This window comes from Pinus tabuliformis, chromosome 8 (assembly GCF_031772625.1).
Source record: "Pinus tabuliformis cultivar Carrire ecotype Pingquan chromosome 8, CPIR1, whole genome shotgun sequence".
NCBI classification, from domain to species: domain Eukaryota; kingdom Viridiplantae; phylum Streptophyta; class Pinopsida; order Pinales; family Pinaceae; genus Pinus; species Pinus tabuliformis.
The window spans coordinates 1,882,752,528-1,882,763,351 of NC_142294.1; positions in this window are offsets into that span (position 1 = coordinate 1,882,752,528).

The window sequence follows — 10,824 nt, forward strand, 5'->3', positions numbered from 1 at the left end:
TGTGTGTTTTCAATGTGTTTTGCTAGAATTTGCAATTTTTTTGCCAAATTAACATTGATGAAATTATGCTTGCCACTAGGATTTATAGAAACAATGATCTTCTCTTTCTGAATCAATCCATGAACCTGCAATAAGGAGATACCAGCAGAAAATAACCTTTTAGGTTCCTTGGTTTCCTTCTTTCCTGTAAAAATAAAATCTTTGCTAGGTTGTGTGTTTTTCTGTGTGAGCTTATCCACAAGATTAGTTTTAGGGTCAAAGTGGTCGATAAGAGCTTGTGTAAATATGTCCCAAGTCAAGGGTCTTCGATAACAACGTTGATGCCATTGCCACCATTGCCGTCTTTCATTGTCCAAGTACATTTTTCCCACACTCAGTTGAGTCTCATCATCCATGATGTAATTCAATCTAAAACATTTCTCCATTTGTGCTAGCCATTTGGTTGGATGAGAGCCATCAAATTTATACAAGTCCCTCAAACTCTGATCTAGGCCCGCCATCACAAAAAAATTGGCAAAAATTTGAAATGGCCACAATTCCATCAATATTGCTCAGAATCCCTATTATGACCTGTTTTTGGAAATGAAACAACCATTCTGCATCTGCCCATGTGATAGAAATCTTGATCCAGGCACTCGAATTTCAGATCTGCGCTGCAACACTCCCGTCGTCACCAAAATTTCTGCAAAAAAGAGCTGATTTTAAATCAGCGATATCTCTCTCATCCGGACTCCGATTTGACTGATTTTTTTTTAATTGGGTATTTTTTCACAAAGAATCCAGATCTGTAATTAGATTTTATAGATCTTGGACGTCCCGAAAAAATGTCTACAACACCACTGATTTTTAGATCAGCGATATCTCCTTCATTCGGACTCCGATTCGACTGATTTTTTTTTGAAATCGGGTATTTTCACATAGAATCCAGATCTACAATTATATTTTGCAGATCTTACATCAAAACGTGTAGATCTGATCTGCAACTCGCCGCCTACGAAATCCTGCAAAAATTAAAAAAAAAAAATCTCCACTTTTTTTTTTTGCCCAAAAAAGTGCTCTGATACCACTTGTTATAGATCTAACCCAAAAAATATGTGAGAATAGAAATAAACCCAAGAATAATAAGATCCAAATATAGAAATGCTTCACTTTATTGATATCAAAACCCTTAAGGTAGGGCAACACCATACATTCACTCCTTAAGGAAGGAGAACACTCCACAAGCCATATGCTTGTTCATTCAATAATCCTTGACACAATTCTTTGAAACCTCTCCATGTGGAGCCTCTAGCCTCTATATAGGCCTCATACATACAATACCATGGGTCATTACCATGGTTCCCTCATACCATCGAACTAATACCATGGGCCCATTACATTATTACAAACTACTTGTGGTCCCTTACATGATATGGGTTAACCACCTTATTTACTACTATGGCCCATCCCATTACTATATTATTACCTTGGGTACCTCCCTTTGTACCCCATATTATCCCCCCTAAGTATATAACATTCCATCCCCCTTAGCATGTTTCATCCCTAAAACGTGGGAAGAACACAAATAATAAGATCTACTCAAAAGAGTAGTCCACTAGTACCATGCACGTGCATCTAACCATCCAAGAGAAAGGTGAACCCTCGGTCTCGCTGGTGCCTCGCTCGCTTGAGATGGAAGTTGACCGTGGTAGCTCTTTTGTGTTGATGTGTAGTAGGTGGATCTTCGCTCCTCTCTATCTGTCCTGCGGGGGTTGTTGTCCTTGTGGCTAATTGGTTGCCATCTTAATGGTTGTCTTGCGGGGTGATGTGGGTGATGATATGTTGAAGTTTTAATCCACAGTGTCTTTTTCTTTAATTCACCCCTTACTGGAGCCTGACTGTTTTCTGGTGCATGTTGTGGTGCCTGTTGTGGTGTCTTAACTTCTAATATTACTTCAACCACTGAACCTTCAACAGATGTGTCAGCACTTGTAACATTTTCGGCTTCAGCCTCTATTTGTATTTGATTGTCGACCATCAACTGCTCATCATCTTATATGTCAGTCCCTGGAACATCTTCTGCGTCCACCTCCTTGGACTCTACCTGTTTATTGATGGAAATATCCTGTAATGTAATTTTCTTCCTTTTATACCAGAGCTTCAAGAATTTCTTCTGTACATTAATATTGATAGTACCCACAGATTCCATCCAAGAATATCCTAAAACAACATCCATATTATCCATCTTTGAAGTATAAAAATCACCATGCAACACATATTTATCCATAGAAATCTTCAAATCCTTGTAAACTTGAACATCCTCACTATCCACTTGTGTGTTTTCAATGTGTTTTGCTGGAATTTGAAATTTTTTCATTGATGAAATTATGCTTGCCACTAGGATTTATAGAAATAATGATCTTCTCTTTCTTAATCAATTCATGAAGCTACAATAAGGAGATGCTAGCCGAAAATATTTCTAGGTTCCTTGGTTTCCTTCTTTCCTGTGTGTCTGTCCGTGTGAACTTATCCACAATATTAGTTTTACAGTCAAAGTGGTCAATAAGAGCTTTTGTGAATATGTCCCGAGTCAAGAGCTTTCGATAGCAACGTTGATGCCATTGCCGCCATTGCCATCTTTCATTGTCTAGGTACATTTTTCCCACACTCAGCTGAGTCTCATCATCCATGATGTAATTCAATCTAAAACATTTCTTCATTTTTGCTAGCCATTTGGCTGGATGAGAGCCATCAAATTTATACAAGTCCCTCAAACTTTGATCTAGGCCCGCCATCGCAAAAAAATTGGCGAAATTTTGAAATGGCCACAATTTCGTCAATATTGCTCAGAATCCCTATTATGACCTGTTTTTTGAAATAAAACAACCATTCTGCATTTTCCCATGTGATAGAAATCTTGATCCAGGCATTCAAATTTCAGATCTGCCCTGCAACACTCCCACCATCACCAAAATTTCTGCAAAAAAGAACTGATTTTAAATCAGCGATATCTCTCTCATCCGGACTTCGATTTGACTGATTTTTTTTTGAAATTAGGTATTTTTTCACAAAGAATCCAGATCTGTAATTATATTTTATAGATCTTGCAACAAGACATCCAGACCAGCGCCGCAAACTCACTACCCCGAAAAATTGTCTACAACAACACGGATTTTTAGATCAGCGATATCTCCTTCATCTGGACTCCGATTCGACCGATTTTTTTTTGAAATCGGGTATTTTTTCACATAGAATCAAGATCTACAATTATATTTTCCAGATATTACACCAAAACATGAAGATCTGATTTGCAACTCACCACCCCCGAAATCCTGCAAAAATAAAAAAAAAAATCTCCACTTTTTTTTTTTTTGCCCAAGAAAGTGCTCTGATACCACTTGTTATAGATATAACCCAAAAAATATATGAGAATAAAAATAAACCCAAGAATAATAAGATCCAGATATAGAAATGCTTCACTTTATTGATATCAAAACCCTTAAGGTAGGGCAACACCATACATTCACTCCTTAATGAAGGAGAACACTCCACAAGCCATATGCATGTTTATTCAATAAGCCTTCACACAATTCCTTGACACCTCTCCATGTGAAGTCTCTAGCCTCTATATAGGCTTCATACATACAATACCATGGGTCATTACCATGGTTCCCTCATACCATCGAACTAATACCATGGGCCCATTACATTATTACAAACTACTTGTGGTCCCTTGCATGATATGGGTTAACCACCTTATTTATTACTATGGCCCATCCCATTATTATATTATTACCTTGCGTACCTCTCTTTGTACCCCATATTATCCCCCTTAGGTATATAAAATTCCACCCCCCTTAGCATGTTTCGTCCCCGAAACATGGGAAGAACACAAATAATAAGATCTACTCAAAAGAGTAGTCCACTGGTACCATGCACGTGCATCTAGCCATCCAAGAGAAAGGTGAACACTCGGTCTCGCTGGTGCCTCGCTCGCTTGAGATGGAATTTGACCGTGGTAACTCTTCTGTATTGATGTTAGTAGGTGGATCTTCGCTCCTCTCTATCTGTCCTGCGGGGGTTGTTGTCCTTGTGGCTAATTGGTTGCCATCTTGATGGTTGTCTTGCGGGGTGATGTGGGTGATGATATGTTGAAGTTTTAACCCATGGTGTCTTTTTCTTTAATTCACCCCTTACTGGAGCCTGACTGTTATCTGGAGCATATTGTGGTTCCTGTTGTGGTGTCTTATCTTCTAATATTACTTCAACCACTGAACCCTTATCAGATGTGTCAGCACCTGTAACATTTTTGGCTTCAGTCTCTATTTGTGTTTAATTGTCGACCATCAACTGCTCATCATCTGATATGTCAGTTTCTGGAACATCTTCTGCATCCACCTCCTTGGACTCTACCTGTTTATTGATGGAAATATCCTGTAATGTAATTTTTTTCCTTTTATACCAGAGCTTCAAGAATTTCTTCTGTACATTAATATTGATAGTACCCACAGATTCCATCCAAGAATATCTTAAAACAACATTCATATTATCCATCTTTGAAGTATAAAAATCACCATGAAATACATACTTATCCATAGAAATCTTCAAATCCTTGTACACTTGAACATCCTCATTATCCACTTGTGTGTTTTCAATGTGTTTTGCTGGAATTTTCAATTTTTTTACCAAATTAACATTGATGAAATTATGCTTGCCACTAGGATTTATAGAAACAATGATTTTCTCTTTCTTAATCAATCCATGAACCTGCAATAAGGAGATACCAGCAGAAAATAACCTTTTAGGTTCCTTGGTTTCCTTCTTTCCTGTAAAAATAAAATTTTTGCTAGGCTGTGTGTCTGTCAGTGTGAGCTTATCCACAAGACTAGTTTTACGGTCAAAGTGGTCCATAAGAGCATTTGTGAATCTGTCCCAAGTCAAGGGCCTTCGATAGCAACGTTGATGCCATTGCCACCATTGTCGTCTTTCATTGTCCAGGTACATTTTTCTCACACTCAGCTGAGTCTCATCATCCATGATGTAATTCAATCTAAAACATTTCTCCATTTGTGCTAGCCATTTGGCTGGATGAGAGCCATCAAATTTATACAAGTCCCTCAAACTCTGATCTAGGCCCGCCATCACAAAAAAAATTAGCGAAAATTTGAAATGGCTACAATTCCGTCAATATTGCTCAGAATCCCTATTATGATCTGTTTTTGGAAATGAAAAAACCATTTTTCATCTGCCCACGTGATAGAAATCTTGATCCAGGCACTCGAATTTCAGATCTGCGCTGCAACACTCCCGCCGTCACCAAAATTTCTGCAAAAAAGAGCTGATTTTAAATCAGCGATATCTCTCTCATCCGGACTCCGATTTGACTGATTTTTTTTTTTGAAATTGGGTATTTTTTCACAAAGAATCTAGATCTGTAATTAGATTTTATAGATCTTGCACCAAGACATCCAAATCTGCGCCGCAAACTTGCTGCCCCGAAAAATTGTCTACAACACCACTGATTTTTAGATCAGCGATATCTCCTTCATCCGGACTCCGATTCGACCGATTTTTTTTTTGAAATCGGGTTTTTTTCACATAGAATCTAGATCTACAATTATATTTTACATATCTTACACCAAAACGTGTAGACCTGATCTGAAACTCGCCGCCCCCGAAATCCTGCAAAAATAAAAAAAATTCTCCACTTTTTGTTTTTTTGCCCAAGAAAGTGCTCTGATACCACTTGTTATAGATCTAAATCAAAAAATATATGAAAATAAAAATAAACCCAAGAATAATAAGATCCAAATATATAAATGATTCACTTTATTGATATCAAAACCCTTAAGGTAGGGCAACATCATACATTCACTCCTTAATGAAGGAGAACACTCCACAAGCCATATGCCTGTTCATTCAATAATTCTTGACACAATTCATTGACACCTCTCCATGTGGAGTCTCTAGCCTCTATATAGGCCTCGTACATACAATACCATGGGTCATTACCATGGTTCCCTCATACCATCAAACTAATACCATGGGCCCATTACATTATTACAAACTACTTGTGGTCCCTTACATGATATGGGTTAACCACCTTATTTATTACTATGGCCCATCCCATTATTATATTATTACCTTGGGTACCTCCCTTTGTACCCCATATTATCCCCCCTAGGTATATAACACAAATTCAAGCTCAGGAGGGAGTGCGCCGTTAAAAACACCGAGAGGCTAGAGCTTTGAAGAAAGCCGAAACCCACAAAAAAGTTAAAGAAATGGTGCAAATCACAAGGAAACATAATAACGTAGAATGGAAGGAATGATGCACAGAAGCCGTCAGATCTTGGAGATCAACGAACAAAATTGAATCGCGATGGTGAACCAGTCGGGATCCCGTCGCAACTTTTCATGTGATATATAGCCGGACCTGAAAACTTATTGAACATAACACAGAACCTTATTGGGTTTGTAAACAATATCAAATCGGAACTTTTAAGTGGCAGAGTTAAATACCATGGTCCAGTGATTGCGATCATGCGATTAATTGTTGACCATCGGATTGTGGATCTGATCGACGGTCATGATTAAATCGGCCATCGCATATCGGGGAAATGGAGATCAGAGATTATAGTGGGAAGGCTCAAGGAACCGGACCCGATGGACCTATAGTGGTGAATATATAATATTTGAAATCTGCTAACTGTGTTTGAAGCGGGTTTACAATGTGTTCCATGTATTTGCGTTAGAGTGTTTTAAGACTAAAACATATATGTTATCACTCCGATAGTCACAAATCGGAAGGAAAGGGGTGATAATATATATATGTAATGTGACTTGCAAAAGTGCCAATAGTCGATTATGATAGAGGTACAGCCTTGAAATCTGTACAGAAGTCGTACGGAAGGTGGAAAAAGGTATGATTTGTATACATTTCCCTTTGTTAATGGGTTTTATAAGGAAAAGTGCCGATAAAGCATTTATGTGATAAACATATATATTAACCAAGGTTTAAAGAGGAAAGGTTATATATATGTGATTAAGGGGTTTATAAAGGTTGTGAGGTGGTTTTAAGTTTCGATAGGGAAGGTTAATGGAAGGCTTTAAATCAAACTCATAAACGAAGGCTTAAGGACTAGTTTAAGTCTCGCTAGGAGGTTTAAAGCGGTGTGATTGAGTTCCAATACAAAGGAACTGATAAAGGGGCCTTAACCATTGATAGTTAAATATTTGACTCCTTAGGGAGTTAAATTCCTGGGACAATGGATTTATGCATATTTATGCATACTGTGGGCAAAGCAGGGGTAACCCTATGTCATTTTGGTATCAAATCTGAATTATAAATGAACCATTTGGTATAAGGAAGAACAAAGCAATTATGTATGAAAGTTTCTTTGAAGGAATTTAGAACATAGATATTTGGAAAGATGTGTATGCAGGCAAGGGAGATCAGATTCTAATTTGATAGTTAAGAAACCAGAGTACATATGGGAGAATGGAGAGGAACAGTTAAGTTCTTAGAGGTAGGTAAGGTAGAATTAAGAAGAGATTGTAGGAACATAAAGAATCCACAACGATGTTGGAGAATGGAGATTCACTTGAATGTGAAGGGTGAATGGAGAATGCTTATGAAATCATACAGGTATTGTTTTATTTAACTCTGATTTGAGTTTTACTGGATAAAGAAATAGATTGAAGATTGATGGTTGCAGCTAATGAAGTATCTCAGCAGAAGGAGATCAAGCCTTAAGAAGCAGTAATGGAAGGAATTGTTAAGGATTTCTGGGTGGAAGAAAACTTAGCAAAGGAGAAATTGTTGCTGATAGTTAAGCTTTGCAAAGATAAATCCAGAGGACTGGAAGAAAGAATCAAATTGTAAATTTGATTGACAGTGGTTGAATATTGGGAAACTGTGCATTAGAAGCATGGAGATCCGCCGAAATAGGTTTTGCAGAAATGATGAGATCCTGAAGGTAGGTGAAGGTATGTAAATTTGTCTAATGATTAGCAGATACTGAATAAATGATATTTAGAGCAAGATTACAGTAATTAAAATATAAGAGGGATGTTTGTAAGTTCTTGAAGTAACAGAGTTTGAAGATGCAGCTGAAAGCTAGTGGAAAGGACAGTCCATTCAAAAGTGCAGGTGAATGGGAGGACAATATTAGGTAGAGATATTGAAGGTAAGATGATATGGTTTTATTTTAATTGGATTGAAGATTAGAAAGTGGTAGTCTTTGCATTGAAGTAACAGTATTGTTGCAACTCCCAAAGGCAATTCCACAATGGACATGGGTAGAATTTCTAAGAGATAAAGGAAGCTGGTAAGAGTTTCTCAGTAAAAGTAGAAATGTAGCAGAACCTTGAGGAATTCCAACAGATATTGGGTAAGGAGGACAGTTGAAGTGTTCTCAAGAGAGAATGAAAGATTGCAGAAGCCTAGAAGGAGCAAAGAGAATTTCTCAAAGGAGGTTCCAGAGATAGAGAACCAATTGCTTACCAAAATACTAGGTGAGGAGAGCTTGGTGAGGTAAGTGGCAGCAGGGCAAACTTGCTATTGTGGAGGTTTTAGTGCAACTCATAGTGAATGAGTGAGGAACTCATAGAGATGGAGAGGATGATGACCAGTGATAGTCATAGCAAAGGTTCTAAAAGATATCACAGTAGAGGACAAAAGGAGAAGGATGCCAATGAAAATGGCATGAGAATGAGTGATGAATAATATGATAGAGAAATGGCCGAGATATCAATTCAGCTTGAAGTGTTAATGGAGATGTTGCAAAGAAATGAAACAGACCAGAAGCATGGTTATGTCATGAGAAAGAAAGTGAAATGGTAGAGGCTACAAGAGAAGAGGAATCAGCAGGTGAACATGCAGATAATAAAGGAGCTAAGGGAACTTGAATAGATTTTAGATGCCAAATTATAGATAGAGAAGCTTGAAAGAGTTGAGCTACAGCAAAAGGGAGATGCTGAAGAATATGTTGAAGTTTCGATATGTGAACTAGAATTTGGACCATTACTTTTTGAAAGTGATGAAGAGCTAGAAGAGTTGAATCATATTTATGATTCGAAGCAGCCAGAAGACTTGGTGACTGTAGCATCAAGTGAGACCATAAGGTCTTGTATTTTTAAAACTAATGATTTGTGTATGATTGCAGGTTTGGAAGAAGATAGATGTGTTGGAAATAATACTCTGAGGGGGGGTGAATCAGTATTATCAAATCAATATAACCTTTTCATTTCCATATTCAGATTCATATACGCTACTTCAGTTAAGGAAAACTGCGTGTATACGCAACTGTGTATAATGCAACAAGCGTATATCCAGTAAACTTATAAATTAGTTAGTTGCTTCTTAATGAGTGCATCAGAACATTATTAACCATATGAACAGTAAACAGGAGTAGTAAAGCAGAACAAATCATCACACATAAACAACACACATGAACACCAAGATGTAAGGTGGAAACCCAATGTGGGTGAAAACCACCTGCTGCAATTTGTCTCTATCTTCTTTTAATTAGAAACTTCTTTTTACAATGATTCTGTACTGGTGCAGTCTTATACCAGTACGCAGGCTACTACCTGCAGAAGGCTACAACCTTCTCTCGTTCTCCAGCTTCTCCTGGAAGGGAGATACAACCCCCTTAGCTCTTGTACTAGCTGAGGTACTAGTACGTAGGTGCTGACCTACAGAAGGCTACAACCTTCTCTTTTCTTCCAGGGACCACGTTTCATAAATTTTCAGACTGGATCCATGAATAACATCAATCAAACATCAAGTATATCTGCATCAACCAATCTCCTTTGTACAAACCAATACTGAATCAACCAATAACTTCTCAGAATGTTGTAACCAGAAAACAGTAACAGTAACCAGACACCAATTCTGAACCCAGAACACTATAGGAATAAACAGAAGCAGCTAAAACATATTTCATGAGACGTACGCTACTTCAAAATGTAGAAACCTGTATGCATATGCTTCTGTCTTAAGGTCAACCAGAGTATACACTGTTTTGACTTACTGAACCAGCATGTATACACGCTTCTGCTGCGCCGAACCTGCGTATAGATCTATAAAAGATAATTTACCCTTTTCACTTGTTTAGACATCAATTATACCTAGATTATCAGATTTATAGATCTAATCACGCGCCAAATATAACAAATCAAAAACCACACAATGATACTACTATTCAAGCCTTAAGATATTGATCCATCAATAGAAATTATCCATCTTTTAGCGCTCAGGTTCCTCCTTGTTTCAGATCCAGCAATGCACTATAACCCAATTCTAGATCTTAATCATCATAAGATATTCAATACTTCCGTGAATGCCTTTTCCTAAAGATCTCCTTCCCCTTTTATAGTCTTAGGCCTTACTCAATACCATGGTCCAAAACCATTTAGTATCAATACTAGGGACCCAATACCTGGGTTCAACACTTAGGACGCAATACTAAGGTCCAAATACCAAGGACCAAATACCATGGATTAGAAATAAGTTTTCCCATATGTACGCGCTTTTATGTCCATGAAAGTGCATGCATACACATACGCGACTTTTGATCGGTAATCCCATGTGTATACGTGACTTTGTTAAGAGTAACCTGCGTATACCTCATTTTCTTTCATTCTGAGAGCCTGAATTGTGATCTGCCATTTGAATGAGTTGCCATCAAGGACAACACCTGTGTCATGGTGCCAAACCTGAGTCATAATGCCAACAATCTCCCCCTTTGGACTTGATGGCAACCCTAAGTCATTCAAAGTCATTCTCCCCCTTTGACATCAAGGGCAAAGGGTTAAGCTCCCCCTGAGTACATGCTGAAT